The 13,959-nt window shown below is 33.7% G+C and overlaps 1 pseudogene; it reads right to left on the reverse strand.

Annotated features, from left to right (window-relative positions):
• Positions 1 to 11,636: 11,636 nt before the first annotated feature.
• LOC123637482 lies at positions 11,637 to 11,936 on the reverse strand (annotated as a pseudogene).
• Between the last annotated feature and the right edge of the window lie 2,023 nt (positions 11,937 to 13,959).

Here is a 13,959-nt window from a genome sequence, read left to right on the forward strand (position 1 = left end):
AACTTACCTAACAGGTGCAGTGAACACTATTTGGGTGGTGGGCACACTTATAGCCATGATTCAAGCATTACAGCAGCAATCCCTGTAACCAAAAACACTTGTACCCCATTAATATTTTTAAATTTTCAAAAGAGACATATATGACTGCTTCTGATCAGCATGAAATTAACAGTGTGACTGCACCAAATTGTCTGATTCCTGTTCCAAAACAAAATAAAAAACAAAATATTGACTTTCAAAAAAAAGAAAAGAAAAGAAAAAAAATTCTGCTCCAGACTACCTTTCAACTCCAGACTGCAAAATGAGTCCTTCCCTGAGTCTCTAGGCTGCTGTCCTGCCCTACAGATTTTCAACTTGCCAGCCCCCACAGTCACTTGAGCCAAAATCTTAAAGTTTATCTCTACATTTCTTTCTCCAGATGGATGGATGAATAGGTAGATAGATAGATAGATAGATAGATAGATAGATAGATAGATAGATAGATAGATAGATAGATAGAAATAAAAAGAGGTAATGATAGAGATAGAGACAGAGATAGAAATACAGATAGACATAGACATAGACTTAGACATACACATAGATGTATACATATGTATGTATATACAGCCCTATTGGTTCTGTTTCTTTGGAAAACTCTAATACAATCACTTGTAGGGAAATGAACAAGGAAATGTTCAAATAAATTATCACATATTTTTCACCCAAACCTCACCACCACTATCCTGTTATCAAAAATAATGAGGTAGATCTTTATGTATTAAAATAAAAAGCAAGTCATGAAAAACTTTGTGTTGGCATAGTAGCATTGATGTTTTAAAAACCCATTCATGCCTATGTGTGTATATATAATAAGTTGATAGTAATTGTTATCTCTGAATAAGTAGGTTGCAAGTGTTATTGTCTTTTTCTTTCTTGTCAGTATATTTTGATTTTGTTCAATGACAATTATTATGAAATAATAACACAATAACTTCTTAGGAGTATAAAATAATTCATGCTTGTTACCATATACCTCTTCTGGAACTTTTCTTTTACTGGATTAATGGTCACCTCTCCTATTCTCTTCACTTCTACTTAACAACACCTAACCATATTCCAGAAATTCAGTTCATGAATCACCTTTTCTTGGAAGGCTTTTTCTGATTCACTCTTTCCAGATAGAACCATTTACTGTTTCCTCTGAGTCACCATCAAGCCCTGAACAAATGCAAAAAAATAAAAAATCCAAAATTATATATATGTAATTTTTGAGATATTTGTCTCCTAAATTTTTATTTCTGTGATGATGTATTCTTTCAACAAATGCATGATTACTCTATGTCAGGCACTTTTCTAGTACAAAAATCTGTGTTCTTATGCAGTTTAATTTATGGTAAGAGGAGAGTGCAATAAGCAATGCCAATAAATAAAATATACTTACCTTTAAGTGTCATATCTTCAGACTCATCCATCTACTCTGCCTCCTTGTTAATTTCATTTACTGACTCCTGAGGCTTTTCAACTAACTTTTGAGTATTTTGTCTCCTAAATCATCGTTACCCTTTTCTGCATTACTCCAATCATGATAATTCTTCCAGTACTTTAAAATTATGGTTCCTGAACCTCTATTTCTCTGTCTCTTATCCTCCAAGTATTGTGTCATCTTCCTATTTTAGCTATTTTTATTAACAATAACTACCACCCCTTAAAAATCTTATTTTTGTACCTTCAATTACCCAACTATCACTTCCCATTTTTCGGTTTACTCAATGTGGTTTCATATTCTAACAAACCTTTGGCTGCTCCAGCACCTACAGTACATTGACTTTATCCCTTAAACCTCTCATTCTCTTACTTTCATCCCGAACATTATTAAATCCTTTTCATACATCATCATCTTTGCTCCCTGCCCTCTTATAGACATACTCTCTTGATTAAAACATAGCCCTGGTTAAATCCAACAGTATACTGACTTCAGGTGAGTATCCCATAACCGAATGTATCTGGAGAAAACTATTTTCAAAAAAAGAAAAAGCTGATTATTCTGCCTTTAATATCATTATAAGTAACATCAAGGGGCCCTTAATACTTCCTAAAAAATTCTTATTTTCCTGTCTCATTCTTCTACTTTAATAAATTACTGCTTCATATCTTTTCCTTTCTCTTTATTTCTCCACTAGTGTCACTTTATTCTTATTGTCAGCTTTGACCTTATTTCAGATTTTACAGTTTGAGTCAGAGGAGATTTGTCAAAACCTCTCATGTACACATTTAGATACATTCATGCATTTATGACACTATACTTCAGTTTATCTTCTAGTTTTTGGAAAGACCATTTATGATCCTAGCTAATGCACCCACTCCACTTTGATATCAGATTTTATCCTCTTTTGTCTAGTCAAGAACATTACATCAGAAAATCTCCCCCACTCTACACCTCCAGTTTTCCCCTATATATTTCTATCAGTATACAAATGTGACATTTATTTCCCCACTGTAAAAAAAAAATCTTATCTCAACGTCTATTTCCACCCTTATTAGTAGTCCTTTGCTCTTTCTCTTATAGCAAACTCCTCAAAAGAGGTATCTGTACTTATTTTCTCTAATTTTTCTCTCCCCTTCTCCCTTAAGCTCATTTCAACTAGAGATTTGCCCAGGTTCACCAAAACTATTTTAAATGTAGCCAGTGTTACTTAGCTTGCAAAACCCAAAGGTCAAATTCAGTTCTCATATTACTTGTCCTGTCAGAAGCACCTGAACCAGTTGATCATTCTTTATTCCTTTGTATACTTTATTCACTTGGCTTCTAAGAATTCAAAGTCACTTCATTTTTTCCTGTTATTGGCCACACCTTCTCATTCTCCTCTGCAGTTTCCTCCTTCTTTTCCTGTTTCTGAACATAATGTCTAAAGGCATAGTCCTCAGTTTCTCTAAATGTAATTTCCAGATAATCAGCATGCCTTAAATATCATCTACCAAATTTATCAAACTGGTATTTTCATCACATACCTCTTCCTACAACTTCACAGTGACATGGTCAAATATCTGCTTGACACTTCCACATGGGTGGCAAAGAGGTGTCTCGATTTTAAGATGTCCAAAACTAAATTGCCAGTAGCAAGTAATGACCACCCTCCGCCAACAGATAACATGAACAGTAAGGGGAATAAGCTGCATCTCCAAGTGAAAACTGCAGCTCTGACTGAGGTATAATAGATGCTAAAAAAGAAAAATTAATAAATAAAAGATTTTCCCTACTCACATTACTAGATTGTCTACAGACTGTAATTAAATCACCAATGTGGTAACTCAAATGCGAACACTATACAAATGTTAGGCAAGCCCCCAGAGGAGCAGCTTTTTGTAAATGCTGTGCATTACTTTTAGTAAGTAAGTTATAGATCTTGTGTTGTGTTTTTGCAAACACAGCAGATGGTTATACAAATGAAGTACATGTACTAAATCTTAGTGGTAAATTTAATTAATTATGAATTTATGAGATGGAATAATTTCAAGATACTTTTTATTTAAGGACACTTTGAAAGGAAGTCTCAAATATTCCAGTAAAATCCAAGTGGTTGTAGGATAATGGACATTATAAAGACTTAGAATAGTTTCTAAAGGCATTTTATTTATTATAGCTATAATTAAGTTTAAAATGCTAACAAATCTTCCTAAATCTAAACCATATTCAAATCTTAAAAAGATAAGCAAATGCATCAAACATTTTTCACAGTACAATAGGATCAGTCTATAATTGTTTATCCCTAAAACTGGTTTATAAGCATCACACAGCCATCAAAAAAAAAAAAAAAAACTGGAATGGAACTGAACTTAGATTAAATTTGCTATATAATTCAACTATTGGGGGATATAAAAATAAGAACTACTGATTAGTGCACTAACTTAGGTTTCCATAGTGACAGAGATAATTTTTAAATCCTTGTCTTTGTTTTATAGACTTGTTTGTTGCTTTTTGCTTGAAGAATAGTGAAAAGTTATTTAGTATTAGTTATTTAGCACAGCCTGCTGCTATTCCTATCCATGCCATTGTCAGAATGATTCATAGGAGTTCCTTAGCCTCCCTGTATCTCAGTTCTTACATCTCAAAAAATGATAAATAGGGTCAGATAAGTATTTAATAGAGTACAATGCTTTAAAAATGTTTTATGGCTAATATCTTTCTTAAATGTGAAATTATATCAATGATTATATAAACTGATTTTTCTGATTACTTGCATGTCATTAAATTTAGATCTTCAAATAGACTGTATTTCTTCATTTTCAGGAAATAACTAGATTATAATATTAGATTATTATCTTTATATTAAAAGAGAAAACACCTGTGAAATTTCAAAATTATGTAATAATTAGGTAATATTATAAACTAGAAAAAATAGAATTGTATGCCATTTTAAAACTTAAACAACAAATTTTCTATTTAGGGGTCATGAGGGTCAGAATTCCTATGCACTATAGACATAAGATTTTTATTTCATCACTTTTAAAATAAAAATATGAGCAATTGTCCATTATTTCAACTTAGAAAAATTACAAAATACATCTTTTATGAGTATTAAACCTGTCACTTTTTTAAGTTTAGCAGTATTAAATGTATGTTAATATATAACTTATATTTTATGTAACATAATTTTACATGTTATTATAATTATTGTTATTTGATATTGAATTAGTAAATGTATGTAAAGTGCTTAGAAATATGTGTAGCATATAGTAAGTCCTATATGTAAATTAGCTACTGAGTATTCCATTTCCATACCATACTCAATATACCTAAAAGAGAATGAGATTTTCCCTATATATCTAATTTCTTTTTTCTTAAATGTGTCACATTCTTCCACTTCTCCAAATCTAAATCCCAAATTTCTTCTTGCGCTTTCTCTCTCTCTCTCTTTCCTGTTTATATTTATTCAGACAACAAAACTTTGTATCTTTAATTTTCATAGATTCAGGTTGTCTTTATACCTTTCCCTAAAATTTTTATTTATTTATTTATTTTGAGACAGAGTCTCACTTTGTGGTCCTGTCTAGAGTTAGTGCCGTGGTGTCAGCCTAGCTCACAGCAACCTCAAACTCCTGGGCTCAAGCAACACTCCTGCCTCAGCATCCCAGAGTGCTAGGACTACAGGTGTGAGCCACCATGCCCAGCTAACTTTTTGTTTCTATTTTTAGTTGACTGGCTATTTTTTTTCCATTTTTAGTAGAAATGGGTTCTCACTCTTGCTCAGGCTGGTCTCGAACTCCTGACCTCATATGATCCTCCTGCCTTGGCCTCTCAGAGTGCTAAGACTACAGGCATGACCCACCTCGCCCAGCCCTTCCCTAATATTTAGAATACTTGGGCTGTATTTAATCTACTTCCCTCCAGTTTTCCCATATTGTACATTACTGCTATATTATTTTTCCTAAAATACTTTATTCCATGTTACTTGGCTGTTTAAAAGCTTAAAAGTGTATTACTATAATCCAATGAATAATTCTAATAATTTCTTCCTGACATCATCAGTCCTCTATGATTAAATGTTGATACTCATCTGTTTTCCTTTTGCCACTCCCCATATAGACCATCTAAGATTAATCAGATATTCTGAAAATTTTCACAATGCACAATTATTCATATAATGTCCTATTTTCATTAATCTGGTTATTTTATAGATTTATGCTAAAATATGTCACTTTTTAGATTTAAATTGCTCAAAGACTAGATAACATTAACATGCTCTGTCTCCACATGTATGACATCGTATTTTGCAGATGACAATGAAGAATTTCTTATTTTTCTCAACCCTCATGTAAGAATCTAATGCCTAGAAAAGCTATGAAGTAGTCTTTTCGGAATATCATCATCAAAATTTACAGTGGGAAGGGCCTTGAAGAAGGATAGAGTAAAAATATTATTTTTCAATAGCCAAATATGTGCTATTAGGACACAGGGAAAAAAGTAGGGCAACATTTTAAGGTGTAAAAAATGAAAACACGGTAACACTTTAAGTTAATACAATATAAGTCGTTTTAATTTTTTCAGTAGAAAAACTCTAATTACATAAACATTTTTTAAAAAACATAAAGTATTATGAGAACCAAAGTGTTTTAGGAAGAGTTAGGGAGGACCTGCCTATGTTCCCAAGCTGGAGCAACACCAGGCCCCAGCAAATACTGTGATTCAGTACCAAGGACAGCATCATGCAGCTCCATGCATGTGGGTACGCAAGATGCCCCTCCTTGCTCTGAAAACCTACTTTAATAAGACCTCTTCTAATTAATTGAATAAAGAGGTAATATAATGTGTCTTTTTATTTTATTTCCAGTGAACAAATAAATGATTAGAGTTAAATCCCTGAACTACACAATATTAGAAGTATTATGGCTTTCACATACATTCCTTTTTTCTTTTTTTTTTCCCCAATGGACAAATAATAATTGTACATATTCACGGGGTACATGTTGATGTTTCTATACATATACTGTGTAGTGAAAATCATCTGTAGTGCTGATAATAAGAGCTGCAGCATGATTAGCTTGAAAATGCTTATGATAAATATTTTGACTGTCTTAGTAACATCTAAAATGAATTAGTTTTGTTAATTATCAAGAAATACCTTAATGCTCTTAAATACTAATTTTACATATAGACTTGTTTATAAGATCAATTATATAAAACATAAAAGATATATTTGTGTTCTGTTAAAAAATGCATTGTAAACTTAAAAAATTATTCTGACTATGAAAGTATATACTCATACACACAGGTGTACACACACACACACACACACACACACTTTTTTGAAGCACAGTTGCACATTTAGGGTTTTTACAAGTTAGGGTATATATAACAAATTTACAAAAATGTAGTCCATTGAATTTTAAATATCTCATTTCTGGCAATTATGCATGCTTCCTCTTACATCCTCTGGCTATATTTATGTACATTAGAGAAGAACTAATTGAAGTCTTTGATGATAAGACTTAATTGACATATTTCTTAGCTTAAACTCAAGTTAATCTTTCCATTTTCTTAAATATCATTTTCTTCATTTGAGAAATATCATATTTGCCAAACTTAAGGCTTACGTTTTACCTTAGTAGATTTTCCATAGACTGTCTTCTTTTCTGTCTGTTCACATCTTTCCTAGAATGTTCTCATTTTTAATCCTGTATTAGTCAGCTAGGGCTGCCATTACAAAATATCACAGACTGGGTGGCTTAAACAACAGGAATTGATCTTCTCACAGTTCTAGAGGGTGGAAGTTCATGACCAAAGTGAAAGCAGGGTTGAATTCTGGTGAGGCTTCTCTTCCTGACTTACAGACAGCTGCCTTCTTTCTGAGTCCTCACACGGCCTTTCCCCCGCGTACATGCAAAGACAGAGTGATGTCTGGTGTCTCTTCCTCTTCATGTAAGGACACAAGTACTATCCAATTAGAGACACACTCTGATAACCTCATTTAATATTAATTACCTCCTAACGGCCTTATCTCCAAGTATTGTCACTTCAAGAGTTAGGGTTTCAAGATATGAATTGGGGGGAGACACATTTAAGTCCATAACAATCACCAATGGCAATTTTTTTCATTTTTATTGCTCTCTGTCTTAAGGATTCATAGACCTTTGATCTAATATTTTTGAATTGAAAAGTGCCAAAATATATAAGAATTATGAAATAATCTCTTAAGTTCAATAAGTGTCTGGAGTACTTGCAAGGGTAAAAGATAAAACTTATGAATTCATTTCATGCTTTACAACTTCAATAAATGTTATCAAATCAGTGATATCAACCTTTTCATAAAGGTTTTATATGATATAATAAAGGTGATGTTTCTTTTTCACCAAATTACATGCTGAAATCATGAAAAGACTGTGACACTGTATTTTCTGTTTTCCAAAGATAAATAACCCAAACAAATATATAGCACACATATAGTATACTGACACAATGGAAAGAAGATATTTCTTCTCAGATCTGTGTTTGACAGTTCTCAATATTCAAAAACTGTGCAAATTAAATTTTATATTTTACGTTGGCATGTGAAGCACTTCAAATCCTTTGGGCAAAATCTGATGTATGTGCCCACACATATTTATGAAATATATTTGCATACATACATATATACACATAAAAAATGTTTGGCAACTAATTTTATGACATTTGAGAAGGTATTAAATATGCTGCAGCCAAATTTCCTCATTTACAAAAAGTGATTCCTATCACATTTACATTTATCTTTATAAATGATTTATTTGATGTTACTTTGATCATCTTGGCTTTTCTAAGACTTGTAAATTATTTCCTTAGATTAAGACTTTTCAGCTTTTATGTTCTCCAGTGTCTTTAAAACTATAGAATCTATGTCTTATTCAATTAATGGTTAAATCACAGTGTTTTCAAAGTAGTCATTAAAATTTATGTATCTATTCTCCAGAATTGGGAAAGAATTAGCACCTTTTGCATACCCTACTTTGAATGAGGATCTTAGCAAGGGTTGCTTTCCTCAAAACTGTTTCAATTATCTTCCCACACACATCTTAATAATATTCTAACACTTTCATCCAATGATTTGTATCTGTATTTTATTGCTTAATCTAGATTACAATTAATTTTATTATGTAATTATTTATTATGACGAGTATTAACAGCAAAACTTTTGGTATTTAATATATGCAGAAATGTGTTGCCTGTTTGTGTCTATATCTTTATCTCTTATAAGACTTCCATGAGTTTTGTGTTATTACTAGTCTTTTATACAGATGGGGAAAATGTAGTTCAGAAATTTTAAATAATGTTTTCCAATGCTACCTAACTAAAAACAATAAAACTGGCCATTAAATTCTGCCAATTAGTCTGGCTCCAGAGCTATAAGGCACATCTCTTGAATCCTACGTCACCTCCTTGCTTCCTGCTTTTTTCCCTTGAGTTGTTGCAGCAATCAGCTATGTGCAGGAGTGACCTCATAGCACCTAGCTAGAGATGCACAGAGCACTTCTTGCTTTCTGATCCAAAGACTCTCTGCCACTGATATTAGGAATCCTGTGGGAATTCATTTGGACAATCTAATGAGTGTGCATTTTAAGTGACATGAGTGACAGCAATGTCATAAAGAACTGGAGGGAGAAATTTGAAATACTGTTTAAGATACATGTACTACCTGTAAAGCAGTTTAATGTTATTTGAAGGTAGATTCATATTAGTTGTAAATGGGTATTTCAGGACCTAAGGCAAGCATTAGAATTTTTTTTTAAAGGAATATAATTGATAAGTTAAAAAATGAAATAAAATAGAATCATAAAAAATGCTTAATAACAGAGAAGGCAAGAGGGGGGCAGAAACAAAAAAAAATAAATGCAATAAATAGAAAACAGTTACAAAGCAGACTTTAGAGTAAGAAAAATGATCAGAGACAAAGAGGGGCATTACATAAGGATAAAGGGGTCATACCCAAAGAAGCCATAGCAATTCTAACAGTGTATGCAGCTAACAAAAGAATATTCAATTACACAAAACAAAACAAAATAGAAAGAAGTAAACAAATCCACTTTTATATGCAGACTTCAGTACCCCTCTTTAAGTGATTGATAAATAAAGTAGACAAAAATCCTGACCTGAACATTATAATGTGACCTGATACATTATAGAGGTATGTATAGGCATGTACAGATAGATGACCTGAACATTATAATCAACCTAATCTAACTGACCTTTGTTGAGCATACCATCCAACACCACAGAATACATGTTCTTCTCATGCTTGCATGGAACATTCACGATGATAGATTACCTTATAGACCATAAAAAGAATTATAATAAATTTAAAAGAATAGATATCATACAAAGTATGTTCTCAAACTACAATGGAATCAAAGTAGAAAAAAATAATACAAAGATAGCAGGAGGATTTCAAAAAATTTATGTAGATACTCTGAGCTCAAGAAGGTAGAGCATTTGGTGTGTCCTTAATCATTTACTTCCAAAGAGTACAGCACATGAAATGGGTAAAAGCAATTTTTAATGGATATATATGAAAATCACTACTAAAGCCAGGTGATTGAGGTTAATATCAACAATAGATCATGTCGACGGTATGATGTGATATGATATGATAAGGAGGCACTTTACCTCTTTGGTTCTGGTCCCCAAAATGCATACCCTGAAACTAATTATGAGAAAAACATCAATCAAAACATCAGTCTACAAAATACCTGGTCAGTCCTCAAAATTGTCGAGGACATCAACACAAATAAAGCCTAAGAAACTGTCACAGCCAAGAGGACCCTAAGACATTACAACTAAATTTAATGTGTGTCCTAGATGGTATTCTAAAACAGGAAAAGGACATTAGGTAGATACTAAGGAAATCTGAATAAAGTTTGGACTATTGATAATAACAGATCAATATTAATTCATTAGTTATGAGAAATCCAGCATACTAATATCAAATATTAATAATAGGGGAAGTGACTCTGGGATATGAGAACTCTCTGTAGTGTTTTCATCATTGATCTGTAAATCTACAACTAAAACAAGAGTTTATTTTTTAAAAAATGAGTCAGATCAATGACACCAAGAGCTAGCGTGTCACTTGTCAATAGAACCTGTTCTACAAAGATGTTGCTCAGTACATTCAGGCTTTGATGTATCTTCAGTAGTTTGAAAATCACCTATGTACTGATGTTTTATTTAATGTTTATTGCACCAGTGTATCAATAATTGCTCGACGAAGGACACACAGTCCATCAAGGTATTACAAGCAGAAATAGATTTACTACAAGTAGGGTGCTTACAAAATCATTGGAAAGATAAAGGATAAGCCTCTGACTTTGAATTTTAAGTCATATCACTGAAGCTCTCATCCAGTGGTCAGGAGATAACTGTCACCCTCTTTACCATCACTGCTGCCAACACAGCTGCCTGTCACCCATGAAGTTGGAAACTGGGCAGCAGACTGTGGAGTCCACTGTGACGCAAACATTCGTGATTATTGGAGCTTGCTTCTCACCCCACCACAGCACAAATCCATGTCGTACACCCTGGGCACAATTTACATAAAGATTATTAGCTGTAAATGTTGCATAAAGAGCCAATTTTACCTTTTTTGGTTTTGTTTTAAATATACTTTATTTCTTAGAGAACTTTTAGTTTCACAGCAAAACTGAGAGAAAGATATGGACATTTCCTTTACCCTCTCCACTCCCCACCCATGCACAGCCTCCTCCACCATCTACGTCCCACACCAAAGTGGCACATTTGGTACAATCGATGAGCCTACACTGATAATCCATTATCTCCCAAAGTCCATAGCTTACGTCAGGTTCACTCTTGGTATTGTGCATTCTATGGCTTCTGACAAATGTATCGTGACGTGTCCACCGTTACAGTATCCTACAGAATAGTCTCACGGCCCTAAAAGTCTTCTGTGCTCTTTCTGTTCATCCCTCCCATCTCCTGACTCTAGCTTTCTAAATTGATTTTTAAAAGATTATAAACATTCAGCCATCCAAATGAAAAAACTTTCTTTTTCTAATGATTACAATAGATGTTTATTTAAAGTAATACATCTGCAGATAAAATAATTATTAAATTTTATGTTTAAAGTCTAAACATCTTCACAAAAATACTCTGAGGACAGCTGTATCCACAGATTTCAACTACAGTTACTTCTTTGCCCATTCTCCTCTCTCTCTTTTCTTTCACGAATAACCTCTTTCCGATGTGGTCCAAGGTAGAATTTATACTCTTCATGCTTTGCCCACCGTTCTTTGGGCAAGATCTGCTGCCTCATGGTCAGGCCCAGTGTCTCTTAACGCGAAACATCCTGTCGTTATAAAGGTTCTCAGGAAGCCTTCGATGGCTTCTTTCACGTCTTCATCCTCGTATGTTGTGTCCTCTCGCATTAACCCGGTTGATTGAGTCCTGCAGCGTTGCGATACCACTTTCGAACACCACCCAACATTTGGACCAAAATCTTTTCTTTTTAAGAAATGTCTTTATAATTAATATAATGTAGTTATAATCATTTTGCATTTGCCTCATATTGTGGCATAACACATTACCAGAAACTTATCAGCATAAAAAACAATAAATTAATTATCTCACAGCTTCCGTGGGTCAGGAATCTGAGCACGGCGTGGGCGGGTGTTCTGCAAGGACGCGTCAGTGGTCACCTGGGCCGCGTTCTCACCTGGGCGACTACTCGGCATGACCACCGGGGGCAGAAATCCCAGGGACTGCGCTAGGGTCTCCCCCGCTGAAGAGAGATCATAAATGTGTTTTCGTGGTTGCTGTCCTAGGCTTTGGCGATGGTACAGACCTGGGTTAGTCACTGGCTTTGTCAGTTGTTAACTTGAGAAGCTGGTAAATTATTTCACTTCTACAAATGTCGGTTCCTTCCTGCATAAAATGTGGAACGTGGTAAGACCTGTCTCGTCGACCTGTCTCGTGGGGACGACTGCATGAGACGGTGCAACTGCAGCGCATAGTGTCATATCTGCCACTTAGAAATGTATTTTAACTTTTTATTTTTATTATAATTACTAACACGTGTACCTTTATGAGTAACCATTTGTCATTCCTCCAAAGAATGAGAAATATTTTCAAACAACTACATTTGGCCCTTGAACAACTCCTGCTGGAACTGCAGGTCCACTTATATGGTGATTTTTTTTTTTTTTAAACCAAAGGATTCAGCTATAAGGAGGGCAAACTTTTCCTACACAGGGTTCCACAGGGTCAATTGTGGGACTTGAGTGTCCATGGACTGGTATACATGGCTGATCCTGGAGCCAATCTCCCAATTATACCAAAGGATGACTGCAATTTATTTCTAGAATAAATAAACAGATATATATTAGGTGTCTACCTCTCTCCATTCTTAATAACATCCTAAAGCAGAGCTCAAACTTGTAAAAGGGAATTTGATTATACTAGACCTACAAATAAATTATTTCAGTAGAAACTTACTAGAATCTTGTTTCTACCATTTCAACTTTTGAGTGCTTTGGAATTAGCTCCTAAAGGAGATAATTCTTTCAATCCACTCATTATCCTATTAAGTCCTCCAGGCACTGTTTGAGCTTTTTCTGATGTTTTATCTTTTTTCTCCAATTACATTTTTTTCTTTTCACCTGGCTTTATACTTCAACTCCTTATAGCAGCATTTAAATATTTATAAAGCTTAAGCTATAGACTTCCTTTCAAAAATAGTGCAGTATAAAATTGAAAAGTGAAACTGAAAATCTAGTGATAACAACAAGAACAAATATGCTAACTTGTTGAATTCTGGAGAGCACAAAGAAATTTTGGGCAACTGTGGTTTTTAAGACCTGTTCCCAAATTATGGCAGGCTTATTTCTTCTCCTAACACTTCTCATATCTACACTGAAAATGATGCAGAAAAAGTCATTGGTGGCAATTTCAGAAGCCGCCAACTCTACTTGATAGTAAAATCCAACTGGAATTTCAGAGTTGGCATCTTTCCCTCCAATGGTCCAGAGTAAATCAGAGAAGGGGGGAAGTGGAACGGGTTTTTACTGAGAGTTAGGTATGTATGAGGCACTTTCTGTAACTTTTATAATAGCTTTCATTGAATCCTTTCACATGAAAGGTATTAGGAAAAGGGGAAAGTTCTGAAACCTGTAATCAATTTCACAATTCCATTTTACAATCTTAAAATTTTTAATGTGAGATTGATATTTGTGAAGAAAACAAAATAAACCCATTATTTTTCAATGTCTATCAAATCCACCCACAAGTTTAAGAAAAAATTTTGTTACTGATAAGATGGACTTTGACACAGACACATACATGCACATATACAGAAATACACATGCATGTGTAAACCCATAAATTACATGCACATGTAATATCCATTAAAAATTTGGAGTGTTTTGTCAAAGAAAGAAAATATTAATTAGGTTAATTTGAAGAGCAGTTGAATTTGATTATGAAGTTTGTTCAATTGACCCAGG

The sequence above is a fragment of the Lemur catta genome, chromosome 4 (assembly GCF_020740605.2).
Source record: "Lemur catta isolate mLemCat1 chromosome 4, mLemCat1.pri, whole genome shotgun sequence".
NCBI classification, from domain to species: domain Eukaryota; kingdom Metazoa; phylum Chordata; class Mammalia; order Primates; family Lemuridae; genus Lemur; species Lemur catta.